General features: G+C 44.0%; 1 protein-coding gene and 1 pseudogene across 1 annotated transcript in view; one reads left to right on the top strand and one right to left on the bottom strand.

Moving 5' to 3' along the window:
• The window catches only part of TMCC3 (transmembrane and coiled-coil domain family 3), a 310,576-nt gene that overhangs the window by 23,579 nt on the left and 263,787 nt on the right, over positions 1-23,210 (top strand). The window lies entirely within an intron of this gene.
• On the bottom strand, positions 16,591-17,689 carry LOC101007131 (annotated as a pseudogene).

The following is a 23,210-nucleotide window of genomic DNA, read 5'->3' as shown; positions in this document are numbered from 1 at the left end:
AGATAGCAGTCCAGTTTCATTCTTCTGCATATGGCAATCCAATTTTCTGAATACCATTTATTGAGTGGGCTGTCATTTTCCCAACATGTGTTTTTGGAGGCTTGGTCGAAAATCAGTTGGTTACAAATATGTGGATTTATTTGTGGGTTCTCTATTCTATTCTATTGGTCTCCGTGTCTGTTTTTATACCAATACCATCCGTTTTGGTTACTATAGCCTTGTAGTATATTTTAAAGTCAGGTAGTGTGATGCCTCCAGCTTCGTTCTTTTTGCTCAGTATTGCTATTTGGGCTCTTTTTTGGTTCTATATGAATTTTACGATTGTCTATTTCTGTGAAAAATGATGTTGGTATTTTGGGCAGTATGGTTATTTTAACAATATGAATTCTTCTGATCCATGAGCATGAGATGTCTTTCCATTTGTTTGTGTTCTTTTTAATTTCTTTCATCAGTGTTTTGTAATTTTCCTTGTAGAGATCCTTTACCTCTGCTATAGTTTGGATATTTGACTCACCAAACCTCATGTTGAAATTTATTTCCCATGTTGGAGATGGGGCCTAATGGGAGGTGTTTAGGTCATTGGAGCACATCCCTCATGAATAAATTAATGTCCTTCCTGGGTGGATATTTCTCACTTTATTAGTTCCCACGTGAGCTGCTTGTTAAAAAGAACCTGGTGCTTTCTTTCCCTCTCTCTTGTTTCCTCTCTCTCACCATATGATCTCCACATATAATAGCTCCCATTCACCTGCCATGAGTAGAAGCAGCCAGGAAGCCCTCTCCAGTAGCAGATATTGGTGCTGTGCTTCTTGTACAGCCTGTAGAACCAGGAGCCAAATACACATCTTTTCTTTATAGCTTACCCAGCCACAGGTGTAGCTACACAAATAGACTAAGACAACCTCCTTGGTTAAATTTATTCTTAGATATTCTATTTTTTATAGCTATTGTAAATGGGATTGCCTTCTTGATTTGTTTCTCAGCAAGTTCATTATTGGTGTATAGAAATGCTACTGATTTTTGTATGTTGATTTTGTACGTGAAGCTTTACTGAATTTATTTATCAGATCTAAGAGTTTTTTGGTAGAGTCTTTAGGTTTTTCTAGTTGTAAGATCATATTATCAGCAAAGAGAGACACTTTGACGTCTTCTTTTCTGATGTGGATGCCTTTTATTTCTTTCTCTTGCCTGATTGCTCTGGCCAGGACTTCCAGTACTTTGCTGAATAGGAGTGGTAAAAGTAGGCATCCTTATTCCAGTTCTTAGAAGAAAGGCGTTCAGCTTTTCCCCATTCAGTATGATGTTACCTGTGGGTGTGTCATATATGGCCTTTGTCATGTTGAAGTATGTTCCTTCTAGGCCGAGTTTGTTGAGAGGTTTTTTTTTAATCATGGAGGGATATTGAATATTATCAAACGCTTTTTCTATGTGTGTTGAAATGATCATGTGGTTTTTGTCCTTTATTCTGTTTATGTGATGAGTTGCATATGTTGAATCATGCTTGCATCCTTGGGATAAATCCCAGTCAAGCTGTCCTCTGCCCCACCCCTGGTGGCATGTGTAGGCACCGGCTGTGGTAGGCAGGGGGAGGGTGATCCCTATAGGCCACTGGGGAGATGGCCAGGTGCAGGCAGCAGTTTATGTGCTGTGGCCCTGCTACTGGGGAGGGCCGGGTTGCTTTCAGTGGGAGCCGCACAGGCAGGGGTCTGAGGGATGTGTACTTCACTAGCTTTGGCCCATAACTACCTACATGACTAGCTGTGGTCAGTGGACTTGTCCTGGGGCATGTGAAAATGTGCAGCTGCCCCTCTGCTGGGGATGAAGACTGGGTCGAGTTGTTTCCAGTGGCTGCCTTCTTGGCCCCTGCAATGGTGGCTGAGGGGGAAAAATGTCAGTGGGACTCCAGGGATGTGGAGATGCAGGGGCTGTTAGGCCCGAGGACAGGATGCAGTCTGGTGGGGGCTGGGCTTTCAAAGTGACACTGTGCTGTAGGTGCTTAAGACTCGGGGTTTGTGGGAAACAGTGTGAGTTCCCCCTCTGGAGCAACGTCTCTGGTTACACAGTCTCCAGGCAGCGCCTTAGGTTAGTCTTTGGGTCCCCCAGAGTGGAGGGGCTCTCTCGTGGCTAAGATTGCAGGATTCTGTAGTGGGAACGTGACACTTACCCTTTCTCTGCATTGGGGAACCTGTCCTGGATCCCAGCCCACCCTGGCAGAGTAGGCCTTGCTTCTCTCTCCTTCCCTGCTTTAGATGTTTCCTGTCATTTCTCTGTTGAAGTCCAGTGTTCTGTCTTAGATGATCTGTTTGAAGTGTGACTATCTACTCGTTATTTTGGTTCTTCGTGTGGAAGAAGCTGTAGGAGATGCCTCTCGCCAACTATCTGGAAGTCCCTTGGGTTGATGCGTAAGTGCCCACAGAAGCTCATGCGTGTGTTTCCAGGGACCCCAGTCCCTCTCCACCTCACACACCAAAGGAGAGTGAGGCAAAGCCTATTTATAAGGATTGATGGGGGGAAAAACACGTTTAGAATGAATGGGTGATTGTCGTTTGAGTCTGCATGAATTTAGGATTCTCCAGCTACTCAGAAGAGAGAAAATGTCCAGTTTTGTTGTTTTGCTCCCCTGCCTCCCAGTAAAGAGGACTGAAAACACATTTTGGCTGAGAGAGAAGCGATCACACTTACGAGGGAAGAGCAGTGATGTGGGAAGGAAGAGACTGGCTGGGGTGCTATGGGACCAGTTATGCTGGTCATTTGTTTTGTGATTTCAGGACACATGGAGAATGTGGTTTAGGGGAAAATTTAGGCGGATTGGCAGGCATAGGTCCTGGATTCTAGTTCTGGGTCTGCCATAAATTCATTGTTATCAGAATTGAATCTTTTTCTTTTTTTTTTCTTTTTTTTGAGACTGGGTCTTACTCTGTCGCCCAGGCTGGAGTGCAGTGGCGTGATCTCAGTTCACTGCAACCTCCGCCTCCCAGGTTCAAGCGAATCTCTGGCCTCAGCCTCCTGAGTGGCTGGGATTACAGGCATGCCCCACCATGCCCAGCTAATTTTTGTATTTTTAGTACAGACGAGGTTTCACCATGTTGGCAAGGCTGGTCTTGAACTCCTGGCCTCTCAGAGTGCTAGGATTACAGGTGTAAGCCACTGTGCCCAGCCCAGAATTGAATCTTGAGCATTCATTTGGGTATAGGGTCTTTCGATTGTTTAGGAAACAGTGGAGTTGGTTTCCACATGGGTTTGACATGGAGTTTTCCTCAATGTGAAGCAAAGGCAGAAGGAAAACGGTGATGTGTTTGGCTTTTCGTAAAGCTAAGTATATTTAATTTAATGGACTTTCCTTTATTCTAATATTGGATATGCCCTACTTTTAATGATAAATTCCTTTATGAAGTGACGGTGAAAGAAGTAGATGGTGGTTGGAATTTTTTTTTTTTTTTTTGAGACTGAGTCTCGCTCTGTCACCCAGGCTGGAGTGCAGTGGCGTGATCTTGGCTCACTGCAACGTCCGCCTCCCGGGTTCAAGCAATTCTCCTGCCTCAGCCTCCCAAGTGCTGGAACTACAGGTGCACGCTGCCACGCCTGGCTAATTTTTTGTGTTTTGGTAGAGACAGGGTTTCACCGTGTTGCCCAGGGTGGTCGCAAACTCCTGAGCTCAGGCAATGCGCCCGCCTTGGCCTCCCAAAGTGCTGGGATTACAGCCACTGCGCCCAGGCTGTTTTTATTTTTTAATGACTTTACTGGCAACATAAAAAATTGACAACATTGTTTTAATCCTTTAAATTTGTTTTGAAATTTTAATGGCACACAAAATCCGTAACTCTCACAGCAGATAACCTTTAAACTTCCTTCCAATTCTAACAGTTGGGGATTCTAACCTTTTCTCACCACCTGTGAATGTGAGGCGAAAAGTTCAAGTGTCAGTTTATGTGTGTGCCCTAAAACAAGCCATATTTTTGCCTGAAAAGATCATAGCGCCATGATGTAAGTGTTTTATGAGTGCCTTATTTTCTTCATCTGAAACAAAACTCGAAGCATTACCTGAAATCTTAATTTTACCAAAGATTAGATTGGAAATAGTGGAAAAACCTTCACTGTTATGCCTTGCTGGTGGGACTGTAAATTGGTGTAGGGCTCAGCAAAGTTTTTCTGTAAAGGGCCAGATAGTAAATATTTGAAGGCCTTGTAAGGTCTCTGTCACATGTTCTTCCTTCTCCCTCTCCTTTTTCTTCTTTTCTTTTCTTTTTTTTTTTTTTTAAACAACTCTTTAAAACATAAAAGTATCCTTAGCTCATGGACTGGATTTGACCTGTGGAATATAGTTTGCCACCCCAGTCTAGTGTCTCTGGAAGTGGTTAGGCTCTATCTAAGTTACAAATCCATGGTTGTGCAGAGAGTAACTGTGTAGGAATTTATCCTACAGATATTCTTGCATCTGTGCAAAATGCCTTGTGTACAAAGGTACTGATGGTAACATTGTTTAAAAGAGCAAAATACTGAAAGCATTGTAAATATTCATTAGTTTTTAGATACTGGTTAAATAGAATAGCTATACAACAGAATATGATACAGTCTTTGAAAAATCTGAAGCTACTCTTTATGAAATAATGTCTGCAATATAATATTAGGAGGGAAAAAAGCAAGGTGCAACATAATGTTTTGTTTTGTTTTGTTTTGAACTATGCAGGTTTACTTTCATTCGGGATTTTTTTCAATAAAACTTACACCAAGTGTGCCTGCCTCTCCTGCCTTCCCTTCCACCTCCTCCATCTCTTCTGCCTCTTACACCCCCGAGGCAGCAAGACCAACCCTCCTCCTCTTCCTTTTCCTCAGGAATATGAATATGATAAGGATGAAGACCTTTATGATGATCTACTTCTACTTATTGATTTAAAATAATGTTTTTAGGATAATACCATTTATAGTCTAAAAAGAATAGGCCAGGCACAGTGGCTCACGCGTTTAATCCCAGCACTTTGAAAGGCTGAGGTGGGTGGATCACTTGAGGTCAGGCGTTCAAGACCAGCCTGGCCAACGTGGTGAAACCCCATCTCTACTAAAAAAATACAAAAATTAGCCGGGCGTGGTGGTGCGTGCCTGTAGTCCCAGATACTCAGGAGGCTGAGGCAGGAGAATTGCTTGAACCTGGGAGATGGAGGATATAGCTGAGATCATGCCACTGCACTCCAGCCTGGGCAACAGAATGAGACTCCATAAAAAAAAAAAAAGAATAGTGTGTGTGTGCACACATGCTTGCTTACCTGCACACATATGCACTTACACTTATGGTATGTACTGAGCATGTGGTAAGTGTGGTTGTCACTGAGAAGAGCAACTGAATAGCTTAGGGGCAGGAATGACAGGAAAACTTACTTTTAAACTTTATATTATTTTGTAGCTTATGAATGTAAAGCCATGTACATGTATCACCTATACAAAAAATAAGTTGAATTAAAAAAAACTGAAAATTGGGGAAATGATGATAATTTTCAGTGTGAAAAATTAAATTATTGCTTGAAACAGATCTGAATCATTCTTCAATCACAGATGAATGTGCACTGCCCTGAAAAATGTACACATTTGATTCCCTTTCTTTCCATGAAGCTGCTTTGATAGAATAATAATCTTAGCCCGCCCTTGCTCACCTGCGGTGGTGGGAGACCCGTCTGGAGAAGTTGGGTTGAAGGTTATGCTGTTGTTAGTGTTTCTTCTGATTTTTTAAATTGTTGCACAGATAGTCATACTACAAGTTGACATGAAGAATAAATATGTGTGAAGAGAGTTTAGTTTGGTAATGAAATAAAATCTATAGGTGTGGAAGGTTGGTGCTGGAAGGCTCACTGAGACCTGTCCAACCCGTTGGTTTTTTCAGTATCCTAAGAGATAGAAGGCTTGCCCAAGGTCAGGCAGCAGGCGAGAGCAGAGCCTGAACTTAGACTTGCTGAGGTGGACAAGGCTGTGCTGCTACGGAGTGTTACTCTGTATAGTTTCAACCTTGATTTTTCTATATTCCTGATTCACTGTAAGGTGGAGATGTGGAACATGGCTCCCCAGTGGCCATTCTTCCCTGAATCATACCCAGCCATGGAGACTGTGTTCTTTCCCCCATGCCCTTCCCACCCGAGAGAGCCTTGAACAGCTCAGTTAGCAGTTCTTGTTGCTTATCCTGACCGGAAGGCCCAGCTACTCCTTTTGGTCTCTGAGACAGCCGAAGTGTTGGACTAACAAAAGTCACTGTGTTTTCTGCAGGGAAGGGGTAACTTGTGGCCAAACACTATGGTAGAGAGCAGATGTGAGAGGAGAAGATGCAGGATCACTGATGTGTAGATGTAACTGAAGACGGAGAAGGAATACGGTGTGGTAGATTGCAAGGGCAGCCAGTTCCCCACCTCTCCCTGGATCCATGCCTTTGTAATTCTTTTCACTAAAGAGACACCCCTTGAATCGGCGTCTCTTTTTTCTTTTTTCTTTTCTTTTCTTTTTGTTTTTTTTAAGACGGAGTCTTGCTCTGTCACCCAGGCTGGAGTGCAGTGGCGTGATCTAGGCTCACTGATGCAACCTCCACCTCCCGGGTTCAAATGATTCTCCTGTCTCAGCCTCCCGAATAGCTGGGATTACAGGCGCACGCCACCATGCCTGGCTAAGTTTTGTATTTTTAGTAGAGACGGGGTTTCGTCATGTTGGCCAGGCTGGTCTCACACTCCTGACCTCAGGTGATCCGCCCGTCTCGGCCTCCCGAAGTCCTGTGATTACAGGCATGAGGCATTGCCCCCAGCCTGGCTGGCCTCTTGACATTGGCTTTGACCAACAAGCTGCAGTAGTATGATGGAGGGTATGCCGGCTCCAAGCCCAGGCCTTCAGAGACTGCATGATTCTTCTTGCTCTCTTGCACATCCACCGTTGTCTCACGGATGTTCTCAGAGCAGAGCTGAATTACCCTAATCTTCCCAGCTAAAGACTTCCTAAATCAGCAAAGAACCAGCTGATCACAGGGTGATAATTACTCCAGGGCAAGTAATCTCAGCCAGGATCAGCAGAGCCTCCTAACTGACCACTCCAGACACTTGAGCTATGAGCCTTTACTGCTGTATGCCAGTGAGTTTCTCCGATTGCTTTTGCACAGCATTATTGTGAAATAGATAACTGATACACATGAGGATGGTGGGAAATGGACAGGTGGTTGGCCCTGTGTTCAGAAATGGAGAAACTTTCTCCTCCTCTCCTCCTGTATAACACTGTCTGAAAACATGGAGCAGTATTTCTGGTATGGTAGGAAAACAAAATAAAACAATCCAGCCATGGACAACTCTCAGCATCAGGAAAGTACAGCATAGTTGGTGAAGTACTACAAAGGGAAAGTGAACCTTCAGGCAAGGACTGTATCTTTCTAAGCTGTCAGAAACATCAGTAGTGGCTGGGCACGGAGGCTCACGCATGTAATCCCAGCACTTTGGGAGGCCAAGGCAGGTGGCTCACTTGAGGTCAGGGGTTCGAGACCAGCCTGGCCAACATGATGAAACCCCGTCTCTACTAAAAATACAAAAATTAGCCAGGCATGGTGGTGGGCACCTGTAATCCCAGCTACTTGGGAGGCTGAGGCAGGAGAATCACTTGAATCCAGGAGGTTACAGCGAGCTGAAATCGTGGCACTGCACCAGCCTGAGTGACAGAGTGAGACTCCGTCTTGAAAAAAAAAAAAGAAGAAGAAGAAATGTCCATGGTAACACTAGCATTTCAAAGGACTGCCTTCCCTTCCTCCATAAATCATTTAACTTCATCTATTGGAAATTTTGTCCTTTTACCATGGGGTCGTGGGTTGCTATTCCAGTTTTACTGATGAGCTTATTCAAGTTCCAGACAGGAGATAATTCCCCTGTTCTGTGACTGCTATCACACTCTAGTAGAAGAGGAGAAGGAGGAGGCAGCTGGGATGGGGAGAAGGAAAGAAGAGAAAAGAAAAAAGAAAAGCAACCACCAAGAAAGTTAACATTCTCCAATGGTGCAGGCACCAAAAAGACGGATTTCACGTCTTTTCCAACAACGTGGATAGAGTTGGAAGCAAGTATGTACCCAGTGAACTGCTTTCTACTTACAAGTGGGAGGTAAACAGTGGGTACACACACGGTCATCAAGATGGAACTGATAGACACTCCAAAGAATAGAACACCGGATAAAGCACATGAAAAAGTTCAAAAAGAAATGCTCATAAAAGAGTAATTCAGGATGTATATGTAACATTTTATCCTAGGAATGTGAATTTTTTTTAAGGAAGTTTGTAACTAGACTCTTTGGTTAGTTTCAGTTAAGATAAATTACATGATGATCACAATAGATTCCTAAATTACATTTGACAATTCAGTACCTGTTGTTAATTTAAAATATATAATTCTTATAAAAATAAGATTTTTTAACCTGATTTGTGTATATTATAAACCAAAAAATAAATTTTGTATGTCTGTACACCCACACATACGTATCTCTTAAACCAATATTTAATGTCATACTTAATAGTGAAACATTAGAGATTCCCTTTAAAACAAAAAAACTAAGATGATATTTATTATTGTTCTAGAATTTCTTGTCAATGCAATAAAGCATGAAACATATGAAATATAGCTGATAGTAGGACGTAAAAAGTTTTTAAAAAATAAGCAACATAATTACATACCAATAAAAAAGAAACAAATGTAATATTCCTAAACTTATTGACAACTCAGTAATGTTGTGGGTTTATACATGAAGCATAATAGCTTTATTATATACCAGCAACAATCTGTTAGATAGAGAAAGTGCTTCTAGTTATAATAACAGCAAAAAAGCATAAAACCTTTAGAAAAACTCTCACAGCACGTTGCTGGAATAAGTAAATAATGGAATTTACTAGGAGATATTTTTAAAAATTTTGAACAAAGGAGGTATCAGGTTTGTGGATATAAGAACATTGAATATTTTACATGTATTATTTTTCTCCAAGTTATTTTGTAAATTTTATGTTAAGCCCATGTAGTTCTGCAGAAAAAGTTCATTGCTACATTCTCTCTGAGAGCTCAATTTGGTAGTGTGTGAGGAAAGCCTTGAAAGAGTCTCTGTCCTTTAGGGTGTAAGGAACAGAAAACCTGGTAAAAATGGTTTACACAGAAAGAAGTTTAGGTTTATCATCTCTCTGTCCAGAGGTGGAGTGTCTCCAGGAAATTCAGCAGCTCAAAAACATCACAAAGGACATGAGTCTTTCCTTTTCCTTCTCCGCTATCCTGAGTACATAGCTTGTTCCCATAGACTTAAGTCCTCGTAGTCAATATGGCTGCATCAGTTTCGGGCATTGCATCTTTTTACAATCATATCTAGAGTTGAGAAAAGGAACCATTCCTTTTTGCATGGGTATTTGTAAAGAAAACCTTTTCCAAGAGCTCCCAAAAGACCTTTTCGCATGTCTTACTGGCCAGAATTGCATTAAATGGCCTATACTAAAATAGGTGGTGAGTTAGATTTAGGTGGTAGCTTAGACTGTCAGGATTCTCCTTTCTCTTCCTTGTTGGGAAGAGGCTCCTTACTCTGAGTACATGGTAGAATGTAGGGTAAACAATGGAACAAAATGTGTCTCTACCAGCAATGAAGACGTGTGTGTGTGTGTGCGTGTAGGTGTAGGGGGACTGGCTTTGACTAGCAGTCTATACTCTTTGAATCAAGAATTTCAGTTCTAGAAGCTTATTTTAAAGAAATAAGCACAGAGTTGAACATAGCTTTCTGTACTCAAATGAACAATAATACTTACAATAATGAATAAATAACTTCATTATTAATTAATTAGAAACTACAGAAATATATGGCACAGGTTTAAATTATTGTACATCCATGATAAATAGAATATTTAAACCATTAACAATTACGTTTTCAGATACTAATGGCATAAGAGAAACTCTATTAAATGTTTTCAGTGGGAGGAGAAAGATACGGAATTAAAATTAAGTGGATTTCATTTTCATTCAGTCACACTAATATACTGAAGACTGGGGAGAAACACCACCAGAATGTTGGTTTTATTCTAGTGATAAATTGTGGGTGATTTTCTCCTTTTCTGTATTTTCTGACTTTCTCCATTACTTTTAAGATCAGAATAATTAACAGCACCAAAATCACACACTTAAATTGTATCAGTTAGATTTTGCTGGATAACAAACTATCCTAAAATGCGGTGATGTAACTATTTAGCCCATGGTTCTGTAGGCAAGCAATGGGGGCTGGGCTCATGTGGGCAGTTGTCTTCTAGGCTGGGCTGGCTCATCTTTATACCACATATGTTCTCGTTCTCCAGCAGCTAGCCTTGACTTGTTCTCGTGGCTGTAAAGCAGGGTTCTCATGGCTGTAAAGCACGGAGCAGAGGAAAGCAGAGCCTCGTGGGGCTGGGTTCTGGACTGGCACATTGCCAGCTCTGCCACTTTATGTTGGCTAAAGCAATCCACGTGGCCAGCCCAGCTTCAAGGTTTGGTAAACAAACTCCCTTAATGAAAGAAACCACATAGTCACACTGAGTAAAGGGTGTGGGTACAAGGGAGTGGGATGGAGGATTTGGGGCCTTTTTTGCAAGCAGTCTATCACTTCATCTTAAAAAGAAAGAAAACAGCAACAAGAGTCTTACCCAAAGATTCAACAAATAAAATGTGAACTAAAAGTCATACATTTAGGTGATGAGAACTTTATTTTTTGAGACAGAATGTCACTTCGTCTCCAAATCATATAGTTCACTGCAGCCCAAAACTCCTGGGCTCCAGTGGATTCTCCCACCCCAGCCTCCCCTCCTGCCTCAGCCTCCCCTCCTGCCTCAGCCTCCTGAGTAGCTGGGAGCACAGGCATTTGCCACCATACCTAGCTAACTTTTTATTTATTTATTTTTAAAGATGGGGTCTTGCTATGTTGCCCAGGCTGATCTAGAACTCCTGGCCTCCCAAAGCACTGGGATTATAAGCATGAACCACCGCGTCTGGTTGATGAGAACTTTTAAATAAGTGCTTTCCTTTAAGATGTTGGGTAAGATTTTATCTTTGACAGCTTATCTCTTGAGGTAGCACTAAGCATTTAATCAAGAAAGAGGATAAAGCAAAACCTCTCTATAAATGAATTAATATTGATGCCTCTCAGAATTTGTTCTTTGGGTGTGTTAATAACTCATTCTGTGCAGGTCTTCAAAGTGCTGAGTGATGGGACCATAGCCAGAAGCAACAGGCTGAAGCCTTGCCATGCTTGGAGGCTTATCACTTTTCATCCAGGTCCTCGCAGCAGTGAGAATTAGGAAAGACTCTTGGGGTACAGCCTCCAGTGAATAACTAGAGGATACATGCTGGTCCTCCTGGATGCATGGTCATCATGGCTATGGTATTCATTAGTGAGAGAGGCTCTGATGCATCCCAAACTCTGGGCAAACTCAGGGATTTTGTGGGAACCTGAAGCCTTAGGATACATGTGCTGCATCTTCTCGGAACATTGTTTTGTTTGGTTTATGTTTTTTTTGTTTTTTGTTTTTTGTTTTTTTTTGAGATGGAGTCTCACCTTATCGTGCAGGCTAGAGTGCAGTGGTGCGATCTTGGCTCACTGCAACCTCCGCCTCCTGGGTTCAAGCAATTCTCCTACCTCAGCCTCCTCAATACCTGGGATTATAGGTGCCTGTCACCACACCCAGCTTATTTTTGTATTTGTGGTAGAGACAGGGTTTTACCCTGTTGGCCAGGCTGGTCACGAACTCCTGACTCAGGTGATCCACCCACTTTGGCCTCCCAAAGTGCTGGGATTACAGGCATGAGCCACCATGCCCAGCCTAATATGAATATCTTAAACAACATGGTGTGTTTATCAAAATGAAAACATTTACCTTGGTACAACACTATTAACTTTAGTTGTTAACTACATACTTTATTCACATTTTCCCAGTTTTTCCTCGAATGTTATTTTCTGTTCCAGGATCCAATCCACTTTATATTTAGTTGTCATGTCTCCTTAGTCTCATCCAATGTATGACACTTTCATCTTCCCTTGTCTTATATGGCTGCTATAGTTTGGATGTTTGACCCTTGCTAATCTTATGTTGAAATCCGATTTCCAGTGTAGGAAGTGAGTGCCTAATGGGAAGTGTTTGGGTCATGGGAGTGGATCCCCAGTGAATAGCTTGGTGCTGTCCTCATGATAATGAGTGAGTTTTCTCTATGTTAGTTCCCATGAGAGCTGGTTGCTAAAAAGAGCCTACCCCTGTACTCTCTTTCTCACCTTTTTTTTGAGATAAGGTCTTGTTTTTTGGCCCAGGTTGAAGTGGACTGGCATGATCACAGCTCACTGCAGCCTCAACCTCCTGGACTCAAGAGATCCTCCCACCTCAACCCCCCAAGCAGCTGTGACTAAGGCACGCGTCACCTTGCCCAACTAATTTTTCTATTTTTTGTAGAGATGGGGTTTCACCATGTTGCCCAGGCTGGTCTCAAACACCTGGGCTCAACAGATTCTCCCCTTTTGGCCTCCTAAAATGTTGGGATTATAAGCATGAGCCACTGTGCCCGGCCCCTCTCCTCTCTCTTGCTTCTCTTCTCACCATGTGATCTCTGCACACACCAGTTCCCTTTCACCTTCTGCCATGAGTGGAAGCAGCCTGAGGCCCTCACCAGAAGCAGATGCTGGCACCATGCTTCTTGAATATCCTGCAGAACCATGAGCCAAAAAAACAGATGTTGCTTTATAACAACACTAAATGGACTGAGACATATGACCTTGACACTTTTGAACAGTAGTATTCAGGTATTTTGTAGAATGTTCTTCCATTTGGGTTTGTCTAGTGTCTTCTCAGGATTAGATTGAGGTTATGAACTTTGGGGACAAATACAATTCAGGTGATATGCTGTTCTCACTGTGGCCTGTGAAGGAGTACATGATGTCAAGATGGCTTGTTACTGGTGATGTTAACCTCACTTAGCTATCAAGTCATGTCTGCTAGGTTTCACTACTGTAAGGTTACTGTCTTTCCCTTTCCATCATTTATTAATTGGAGAGGAATCACCAAGTCCAGCCCACACTCAGGGCATGGGGGGATTAAGTTCCACCTCTTGGAGGAGTATCAAAGAGTCTGTGGACATATTTTAAAACCACCACAGTAATTAATATTTGTATTAGCATTCAGGAAGGAGATATTTTAAGGTTGTGGAAATAATGTTTCTCTATAAAGTTTCACACGTTGATTTTAGCTTCATCAGTGGATCTTGTTGGAGCAGTTATTACTATGGTGTTCTAATCATGATTTTCTCTTTTCTTTCTTAAAAAAAATTTGTAAACTGTTGAGTTCTGTATTAATGTCCATAATCCTGCTATTACCGAAAGTGCAACAGCTGATCATTCCCGGGACGACTGAAGGCCATAATTTTTTTTAGGGCAAACATTTCTGCTCCAGTGAAATACAGGTGATTTTCTATTTTCCTAGTTCCTTCTACAAGTATTAATTAGAATTATTTTGTAAGGAAGATCTGTCCCTTTTGCTGTGTTTACTTAGTTACTTATTTATTTCGGTATAGGCTTACAGATACTTGGTTTATTCTATGATCTTATACTACTATCCCTGTTTTTTTCTTTTTTTCTCTAATTTGTTCCAGCTTTGACTATTGGGAACTCCTTCAGTTTGGCTTATATGTCCATTTGACATGCCCCATCTTTCTTCTTTTTTCCTTTTTCACCCTTGCCTTTTTAAAAAAGCACCTCCCTTGCTTTGTGGCATTCTAAGATGTCCAGGTTCATCTTGCATTTTCCTTGGTGCAGTTCAAAGGGGACAGAAAGGGCTGCTGGGTGTGCACGTAAACATAGGGTGGCCTAGAGTCAGCCATTTCTTCAAGGAACACTGGTCTCTTGGAGGTCATCTGGAGGATGGTACTTAGAAACCAACGTCCAGATACTAGGTGTGCTTCTTGCTACAGGGACATCACAGCTTCAAGGCTGCCTGAGTGGACAAAGCTGGGAAATATATGTGACATGTACACCCATCTATAGTATACATATATCATATATATACACACACACCCCTGCATTTCTGTATCTGTGTGTGTATATAAAACAATGCTGGCCGGGCATGGTGGCTCATGCCTGTAATCCCAGCACTTTGGGAGGCTGAGGTGGGCGGATCACGAGGTTAGGAGTTCGAGACCAGCCTGGCCAATATGGTGAAACCCCGTTTCTACTAAAAATACAAAAAAATTAGCCAGACGTGGTGGTGCACACCTGTAGTCCCAGCTACTCGGGAGGCTGAGGCAGGAGAATCACTTGAACCCAGGAGGTGGAGGTTGCAGTGAGCCGAGATTGTGCCACAGACTCCAGCCTGGGAGACAGAGTGAGACTCTGTCTCAAAAAAAACCAAAAAACAAACAAACAAACAAAAATCAATGCCATGAGTCATACTGATATTGCAACATCACTTTTACTTAGTAACTTTTTGGAGAACATGATTTAAAATTTTTTTTTAATGATAATGAACTTGTACAGTTGATCTATTAGGATGGCATTTGGCCACAAGCAAGAGTTAGCCACGCAGGGGTCCACATTCCTCACAGTCATCCTTGGAATAAGTGGAGGCTGGCCTGGGCGCAGAAACCAGAACCCTTTGGCCTTCCTGGCTCTTTCCCCATGGCCGCAGATGGCTGCTATAGCAGTACTAAAGGCAGTGGAAGGGTCAAAAGGCTTCTTTTGTGTGATATGGTTTGGATATTTGTCCCCGCCCAAATCTCATGTTGAAATGTAATCCCCAATGTTGGAGGTGGGGCCTGGTGGGAGGTGTTTGGGTCATGGAGCAGATCCCTCATGTCTTGGTGCTGTCCTTGTGATAGTGAGTGAGTTCTCATGAGATCTGGTTGTTTAAGTTTGTGGCACCTCTGCTCCAACTCACTCTTGCTCCTGCATTCACCATGTGACATGCCTGTTCCCATTTTGCCTTCTGCCGTGAGTAAAAGCTTCCTGAGGCCTCCCTGGAAGCTGTGCTCAGGATGCCGGTGCCATGCGTGTACAGCCTGCAGAACTGTGAGCCAGTTAAACCTCTTCTCTTTATAAATCACCCAGTGTCAGGTATTCCTTTATAGCAGTGCAAGAATGGCCTAATACACTTTGCATAAACCTGTGTCTTTTTTTTTTTTTTTTTTTTTTGAGATGGACTGCCCAGGCTAGAGTGCAATAGCATGATCTCGGCTCACTGAAATCTCTGCCTCCCAGGTTCAAGTGATTTCTTCTGCCTCAGCCTCCCGAGTAGCTGGGATTACAAGTGTGTGCCACCATGCCCGGCTAATTTTTGTATTTTTAGTAGAGATGGGGTTTCACCATGTTGGCCAGTCTGGTCTCGAACTCCTGATCTCAGGTGATCCGCCTGCCTCGGCCTCCCAAAGTGCTGGGATTACAGGCGTGAACCACCGCACCTGGCCAAACCTATGTCTTTTTATTGGGAAAGGAAAGCTTTCCCTGCTGACCTCCCTGTTTAGTGAGACCTGAGTTATACTTGCCTTTGACTTGTCACTGGCCAAAGAGAAGGAGAAAACCAAAGAAAAGGTTGAATCCTATCATGATTCACTTTCTGAGGCTGAGAGAGGGACCTGTCCTCCCTCAGGTTGGGTTCAAAGGGGACAGAAAGGGCTGCTGGGTGCGCACGTAAATGTAGGGTGGCCTAGGATACAGACTTCTTTTTTTTTTTTTTTTTTTTTTTTGAGACGGAGTCTCGCTCTGTCGCCCAGGCTGGAGTGCAGTGGCCAGATCTCAGCTCACTGCAAGCTCCGCCTCCCAGGTTTACGCCATTCTCCTGCCTCAGCCTCCCGAGTAGCTGGGACTACAGGCGCTCGCCACCTCGCCCAGCTAGTTTTTTGTATTTTTTAGTAGAGAGGGGGTTTCACCGTGTTAGCCAGGATGGTCTCGAGCTCCTGACCTCGTGATCCACCTGTCTCGGCCTCCCAAAGTGCTGGGATTACAGGCTTGAGCCACTGCGCCCGGCCGGATACAGACTTCTTAGGAACTTTTAAAGATTGGAGATACTTAGTACTTACCTTCCAGGAGGAGAAACAGAGACACAGAAAGGTTAATACACTGGCCAAAAGTCACAGAGTAAGTGCTGGAGCCAGGGTTGGAAGTCAGGGAGTGTGGTTCCACAGTCTATAGACACACACTAGCCACAGGCACGTTGGATACAGTACACTCTGGGATCTGGACCTGTAGGAATGCAGGCCCGTGTTGAAAAGGTGCCAACTCCTCTGGCTTATTGTGGGTCCTGGCCGTCCACATTGCAGGGTCACTTTTTTGACTGAGATGTTTTCTGTTATAGTTGTCCCTTAGACAAAGTGAAGAGGTACCCCTGTCCATTACACCTTAATTCGACTTGACCTTCTGGATCATTTTATATGTTGACATTTGCCCAAGAGAAGCCTGGGGATTGGACTGGAACTTTTCTTTGCTCTTTTTTTTTTTTTTCCCCTCCCTTGGGCTATAAAATTTTACTGGCAGGTCAGGGGAAGAGCCAGGGGTAAGGGTTCCTTCCTTCCCGTCCCCCTACCCAGGAGATGCGCTCTGAGGAGAGCAGAGGCCCCGGAGCCTGCCGCCTCAGAGGACCTTGGAGGCGGACAGGTTGTTGTAGTGATCTTCCTGGCCCTCGAGCAGGCTGCGGTAGGTGGTGATCTGCTCCAGGAGCTGCTGGTACTCCTGATTCTGGTACTCCTGATTCTGCCACTCACCTTCAGCTTGCACATCACCCAGCTGGGCTTTAATACTGCTGATCAGCGCCTGGATCTGTGCCAGCTGGGCTCCAGAGCACACCTCTGTTTCTGCCAATGTGCTTTCCAAGGGAGTTTTCATGCTGAGCTGCAACTGCAACTCAAGACCCTGGAGGGTGCGCCGCAAGTCAGTGACCTCGGACCTGCTTACCTGGAGTTGCTCTGTGTGGCCAGTGACCTCCTGGTTCAGTTCCTCAGTCCAGCTGGTGAACCAGGCTTCAGCATCCTTCTGGTTCTACTTGGCCATGACCTCATATTGGCTTTACCTGTCACTCGGGATCTTGGCAGGTCAGAGTCGAATCCACCTCCACATTGACCTGGTCTCCCACTTGGCCCCTCAGGACATTGATTTCCTCCTCGTGGTTCTTCTTCAGGTAGGCCAGCTCTTCCTTCAGGCCTTTGATCTGTGCCTTCAGGTCAGTCCTGGCCAGGGTCACCTCATCCAGCACCCATACTTGGTTCGGACATCATCTGCAGCCAGATGGGTGTTGTCGATCTGTAGGACGATCCTGGAGTTCTTAATGGTGGCACCAAGAATCTTGTCCCGCAGGTCCTCGATGGGCCTGTAGCAGTGGCTGTGGTTGCGGGAGGGCCTGGGCCCCTGCTTGTGCTACTGGTCATGGAGCTTCACCTCCAGTTTGCTGTTGGCTGCCTCCAGGGCATGCACCTTGTCCAAGTAGGAGGCCAGGCGATCGTTGAGGTTCTGCATGGTGAGCTTCTCATTGCCCGCAAGCAGCCCGTCGGACCAAGCCAGGATGCTGCTGTAGCCCCCTGAAGGAGGACGAGGACATGGAGCGGGCAGAGGACACGGATATGCCACGGCCGCTGGAGCCCCGGTGCCTGCTGGGGGACTGGAACTTTTCTAGTGAGCAGTAGAGAGCGCAGTCCAGCTCGCACGCAGCCACAGTGCTGAAGGAAGGAGCAGCCATTAGGATAGTTATGTGCTTGTCCCGGCCTGTCACTACAAAGATTTGTGACCTCAGGCAAAGTCCTGAATCAGATGGTCTTAAGACAGTGTATCATCTCATCTGACTTTGATGGAACAGACATGCAGTCCCTCTTTTTCTGTCTCATTTCCCTCATCCGTGAAATAGGGGAACTGTGGGGGGCGATCCGGATAAACCTTAACATGCTGGTCAGGGGAGAGTGGGGCTCTGAACAGAGCTGGGAGGCCCCCAGTACTTCTCTCAGCTATCTGTTCCGTGTCTCCTGTCTGCTCCTTCATATGAGCTACAAGGAATCTCTGCAAAAGGGTAAGGTGGGAACTCAAACTGGGAGGAGTGGAGACTGAAGACAAGCCAGGAAGATATATGCCGAGAAAGATGCCAGATGAACTCGATCTCAAACCCCACGGCGCGTTCCCTGTGGGCCCTGGCTCGCGTTTGTCAGTCGGTGATCTCAGAGTCAGCAGATCTGTTTCTCACATCTAGATGCCAAAAAGCAGGAAATCCCTGGTCCTGGCTGGGATCGGGGGATGATCTCAGATGTGGAGACAGGGCAGCAGGCCCTCAGATGGGCTTCCAAGCAAGTCTTGTCCCCAGTAGGAGCCCATGATTCCTCTTTTCAGCCACTTGGATCTTTTGCTTTTTAGTTTTGGTGACTGATCTCCTGTCCCAGCCGGGGGAAAAAAGTTTCTGCACAGAGGCTTGCTCCAGGATTCTCTTTCTTCTTCTTTTTTAAACTAGGGACTGCTGACGTCACTTCTGTTTTGTTTTCTTTTGGAATTTATTCCTGTTTGACAGAGTCCTTCCCTGGCCTGATGCTCTCAGGCATAGCTTGGTGGTTAAGCTTCCCCCTTCCCACTAAGTCTTGTTCTCTTCCCAGACACAGGCACTCCCCACTTGGCTGTCTGAGTAAACACAGGCCCTGCCTCTTAGGATTCTACCTAATAGCCCTTTTGCCATTTGGGGCCTGGCCTGGTATCAAGTGTCTACTTTTAAAAAACAGCCTTGGGCTGGGCTCTGCGGCTCTGCCTGTGAGCCCTTCTGGAGACGGAGGCAGGCAGATGGCTCTGAGTCCAGGGGTTTAAGGCCAGCCTGGGCAACATGATGAAACCTCATCTCTTCAAAAATACAAACATTAGCTGGGTGTGGGGGCATGCACCTGTGGTCCCAGCTATGGGCGGTGGGGGCTCTGGAGCAGGAGGATTGCTCGAGCCTGGGAGGTGGAGATTGCAGTGAGCTGTCATCGCACAACTGCATTCCAGCCTGGGTAACAGAGCAAAACCCTGTCTCAAAAAATAAATAAGGCCGGGCGCGGTGGCTCAAGCCTGTAATCCCAGCACTTTGGGAGGCCGAGACGGGTGGATCACGAGGTCAGGAGATCGAGATCATCCTGGCTAACACGGTGAAACCCCGTCTCTACTAAAAAAATACAAAAAACTAGCCTGGCGAGGTGGCGGGCGCCTGTAGTCCCAGCTACTCAGGAGGCTGAGGCAGGAGAATGGCGTGAACCTGGGAGGCGGAGCTTGCAGTGAGCTGAGATCTGGCCACTGCACTCCAGCCTGGGCGACAGAGCAAGACTCCATCTCAAAAATAAATAAATAAAAATAAATAAATAAATAAATAATAAAATAAAATAAAAAACAGCCTTTAAAACCTACATTTATTTTGATTTCTAAAGCAATACATGTCTGCTGTGTAAAATTTGGGAAGTAAAAGTAACAAAGAAGACAATAAAGATCCACCTTAATCCCAGTGCCCAGAGAATTAATGTTTCATGCATTTTATTTCACTTTCTTCTGGAAGTATGTATATACATGTGGGTATGAATATTTAACATAGTTGGAGCCATGGTTTATAACACATTTTGCTTTTATGTTCTCACTAACCCCTGTTAATATGACCCTAGCCATGTCTTTGAATTTTTTGAAGTTAAATTATGCTCTACTTATTTAATGATCATACACTCACTTTCTACCTTTTGTACCTATCATCCCTTCTTCACTCTCATTCCCCTGTCTGTTTTAGGATGATGAGGAGGAGGAGGAGGAGGAGGAGGATCAGTCATATAGAAACTCTTGGTATTGATACATTCATGCTTGTAGTGCTCTGTAAGGTTGATGCTGTTACTATCCTCTTATTAATGGATGAGAAAATGGAAGTTAAGGAAATTGTCCAGGTTGCATGCCCTAGTAAGGGACCGAACTGGATTTGAACTTTGACACTAGCTCAGAGTCTGGACTAGCCTCCCTTGATATTCTTCTTGTGAGCACTTCTTTTCTGGGTCGAAGATAGCATGATAGCATTTTCCAGATTTTGTGGATAAAGCTGGGTGTTAGTCTTGGCCTGGCCACTTCCATCCTCTGTGGCCTTTGGTAAGTTATTTCACCTCTCTAGATCCCTTGGGCCTTTTTGGGTCCCAGGGTCTATGACTTCGTAGTGGAAAGAAAACAACAGAGACAACATTCAAGGACAGACCCAGAATGACAGGAACATCATTGTCTACTTGATTTCAGGGACACTTACATTTGGCTCTAAAAGACATTTCTGTGAGGAAGTTGGTTTTCTCCACACTTTACTAAGGCAGGAGCTAGGTGGTGCCCAGGAGAAGTCCCCACATGGTCTGTGAGGTTTTCTTGTATGCTAAGTTAGAGCGGTTCTCACGAAGGGTAAGCCCCATGACATACTTCCCTTGAGTGTACTGAGGTCACAGGGCTTCTGTGACTCACCAGCAAGTGTGGGGAGTAAAGGGCATGTGTCCCTTCCTGGCACAGGCACCCACCCCCTGCCATGTTGTGGCATGATCTTTGAGGTGTGTGCCTGGAAGAATGCTCCAGCCAGCTAAAGTAGGCTTCTTTAGTTGCCGTGTGTGCTGCTGGGCGAGTGAAGCACGCTGGGCAAGCCAGAGGTGACTGCTCTGCTTTTCCTGACATCAGTGATGGGACTGTCTTGCTTGGTGGCACAGATATTTTTCCAGGGTTCTGTCCCTCCACCCACTGACCAGAAAAAGAAAAAGAGAACAAGAAGACGCTTGTCTTACAAAGTAAAAAGTTTACCCCATGCAGTTTCCCTTCCCTTTTCATGTAGATGTTACAAAGCAAAAACACACCCCCACAGCGAGGGGTTTTTGAACTCGGCTGGGTTTCAGCTGTCACCCAGGAAGCAGCCAGCACTGGACGTGGCCCTTTGCTTTACTCTGCAGGTGTTGGTGATTCTCGGGTGCAATGTCTGGCAATTGGGTTTCTGTGCCAGGTCCTCTGCACATGGCTTTCTTTGTTCAGTGTTATTTCCCCTGTTTGCCAGGCTTCTCTGAGGAGATACTGACATTTTTTCTTTGTCCAGTTCTCTTATCCTAGAAACAAACCAAAACTGCACCTTTTAAAAATGTTTGTTTTCCTATGGTTGATTTGGAAAATATCTCGCTTTAGCCAGGGAATAGTACAGCTTTTGTTCTGTTAGTGAAATGATCTGGGGATTTTATTTCAAAGTATAAGTCCCTAAGATAACGAATGAAGGTTATAAGGAAGGGAACATAGTTATGTTTGGGAAGTGAATTAAATTGAATAGAGCAATGATGAAGCACTAAATGTATGTTAGGAACATACACATGTCAGTCAAGTTTTCAAGTCTCCCAAGGAAACTACAGTCATAGTGATGGTAATGATGATGTGTCGATCATAAAGATAATAACATCAGCATTTGTTGAGTATTTACCATGTGCTGTTAATAGATGGTGTGCTAGTTTAAAACAACTCAGTTGCATGTATTATTTTTGTTGTATAGGAACAAGAAACTGAAACTCAGTCTAAGTAACATGCTCAAGTCAGCTGGTAAGTAGGAGTGCTGTGTTTAAGACACAGGTTGAGTCCACAGTTCCAACCCTTAACCTCCAGGCAAACTGCCTTCAAAATCATATTTTAAGAGATCTTGGGCCGGGTGTGGTGGCTCACGCCTGTAATTGCCACGCTTTGGGCCAAGGTGGGTGGATCATTTCAGGTCAGGAGTTCCAGACCAGTCTGGCCAACATGATGAAACCCTTTCTCTACTAAAAATACAAAAATTAGCTGGGCATGGTGGCAGGCGCTTATAGTCCCAGTTACTTTGGAAGCTGAGGCAGGAGAATTGCTTGAACCCAGGAGGCGGAGGTTGCAGTGAGCCGAGACTGTGCCACTGCACTCCAGCCTGGATGACAAAGCAACACTCTGTCTCAAAAATTAATAATAATTTAAAAAAGAGATCTGGGTAGTTTAGCTTTAATTAAAAAAAATAATAGATAGAGTCTTGCTATGTTTCCTAGGCTGATCTCAAACTCCTGGGCTTAAGCGTTTTTCCTGCCTTGGCCTCCAGAGTAGCTGGGACTACAGGTGTGCACCATTGTGCCTGACTTACAGCTTTACATTTTGAGATACCCAAAGAAAGTGCTTTTGATAAATAAAATTGAAGAAGGAAATGTATTCTTTCTCTCCATTTTGTTTCTATCTTTGGATCGCCTATGACTCATAATGAATATGACTGGAATATCTACCCTCTGAACTGAGCCCACAACTTTATTGAGGTATAATTTACGTATCTAAAGTCCACCCATTGTAAATACATTGTTTTTTAGTGAATTTGTAAGAGTTGTGCAACCATCTCCATAATCCATGTTTAGAACATGCCCATCACTGCACAAAGTGGCCTTGTGCCCATTTGCGGTTAGTCTCTGCTCCCACCCCCAACCCCAGGCAACCACTAATCCACTTTCTGTCTTTATACATTTGCTTTTGCTAGAAATTTCATATAAGTGGAATCATTTAATACAGGTTTTTGTGACTGGCTTTTCCTCACTTAGCATGTTTTTGACACTTATCACTGTTGTAATGTACATTGGTAGTTCCCTTTTATTGTTGACTATCTCATTATATGGTTATACCACATCTTGTTAACTCATTCAGCAGTTGATGGACATTTGAGTTGTTTCTACATTTTGACTATTATGAATAATGCTGCTATAATCATTTGTATGCAAAAACGTGTAGACAAACGTTTTTATTTCTCTTGGGTAGACACCTAGAATTGTCATTTCTGGGACATATGGCAGATATATGTTTAACCTTTTGAAAAGCTGTTACAGTGCTTTCCACAGTGATTGCACCATTTAACCTTCCCGTCTCTGGGGTATGAGGGGGTTCCAGTTGCTCCACATCCCATTCTACACTTGATATTGTCTGTTGTTTTGATTATAGCCATTCTGGTGGGTGTGTAGTGGTATCTCATTGTGGTTTTAATTTGCATTTCTGTAATGACTAATGATATTGAGCATTTTTGCATGTGCTTATTAGCTGTTTATATATATTTTATTATACTTTAAGTTCTAGGGTACATGTGCACAATATGCAGCTTCATTACATATGTATACATGTGCTGTGTTGATGTGCTGCACCCATTAACTCATCATTTACATTAGGTATGTCTCCTAATGCTATCCCTCCCCTCTCACCCCACCCCATGACATACCCCAGTGTGTGAC

The sequence above is a fragment of the Papio anubis genome, chromosome 9, assembly GCF_008728515.1.
Source record: "Papio anubis isolate 15944 chromosome 9, Panubis1.0, whole genome shotgun sequence".
NCBI classification, from domain to species: domain Eukaryota; kingdom Metazoa; phylum Chordata; class Mammalia; order Primates; family Cercopithecidae; genus Papio; species Papio anubis.
This window is presented reverse-complemented; position numbering and strand designations above follow the sequence as displayed.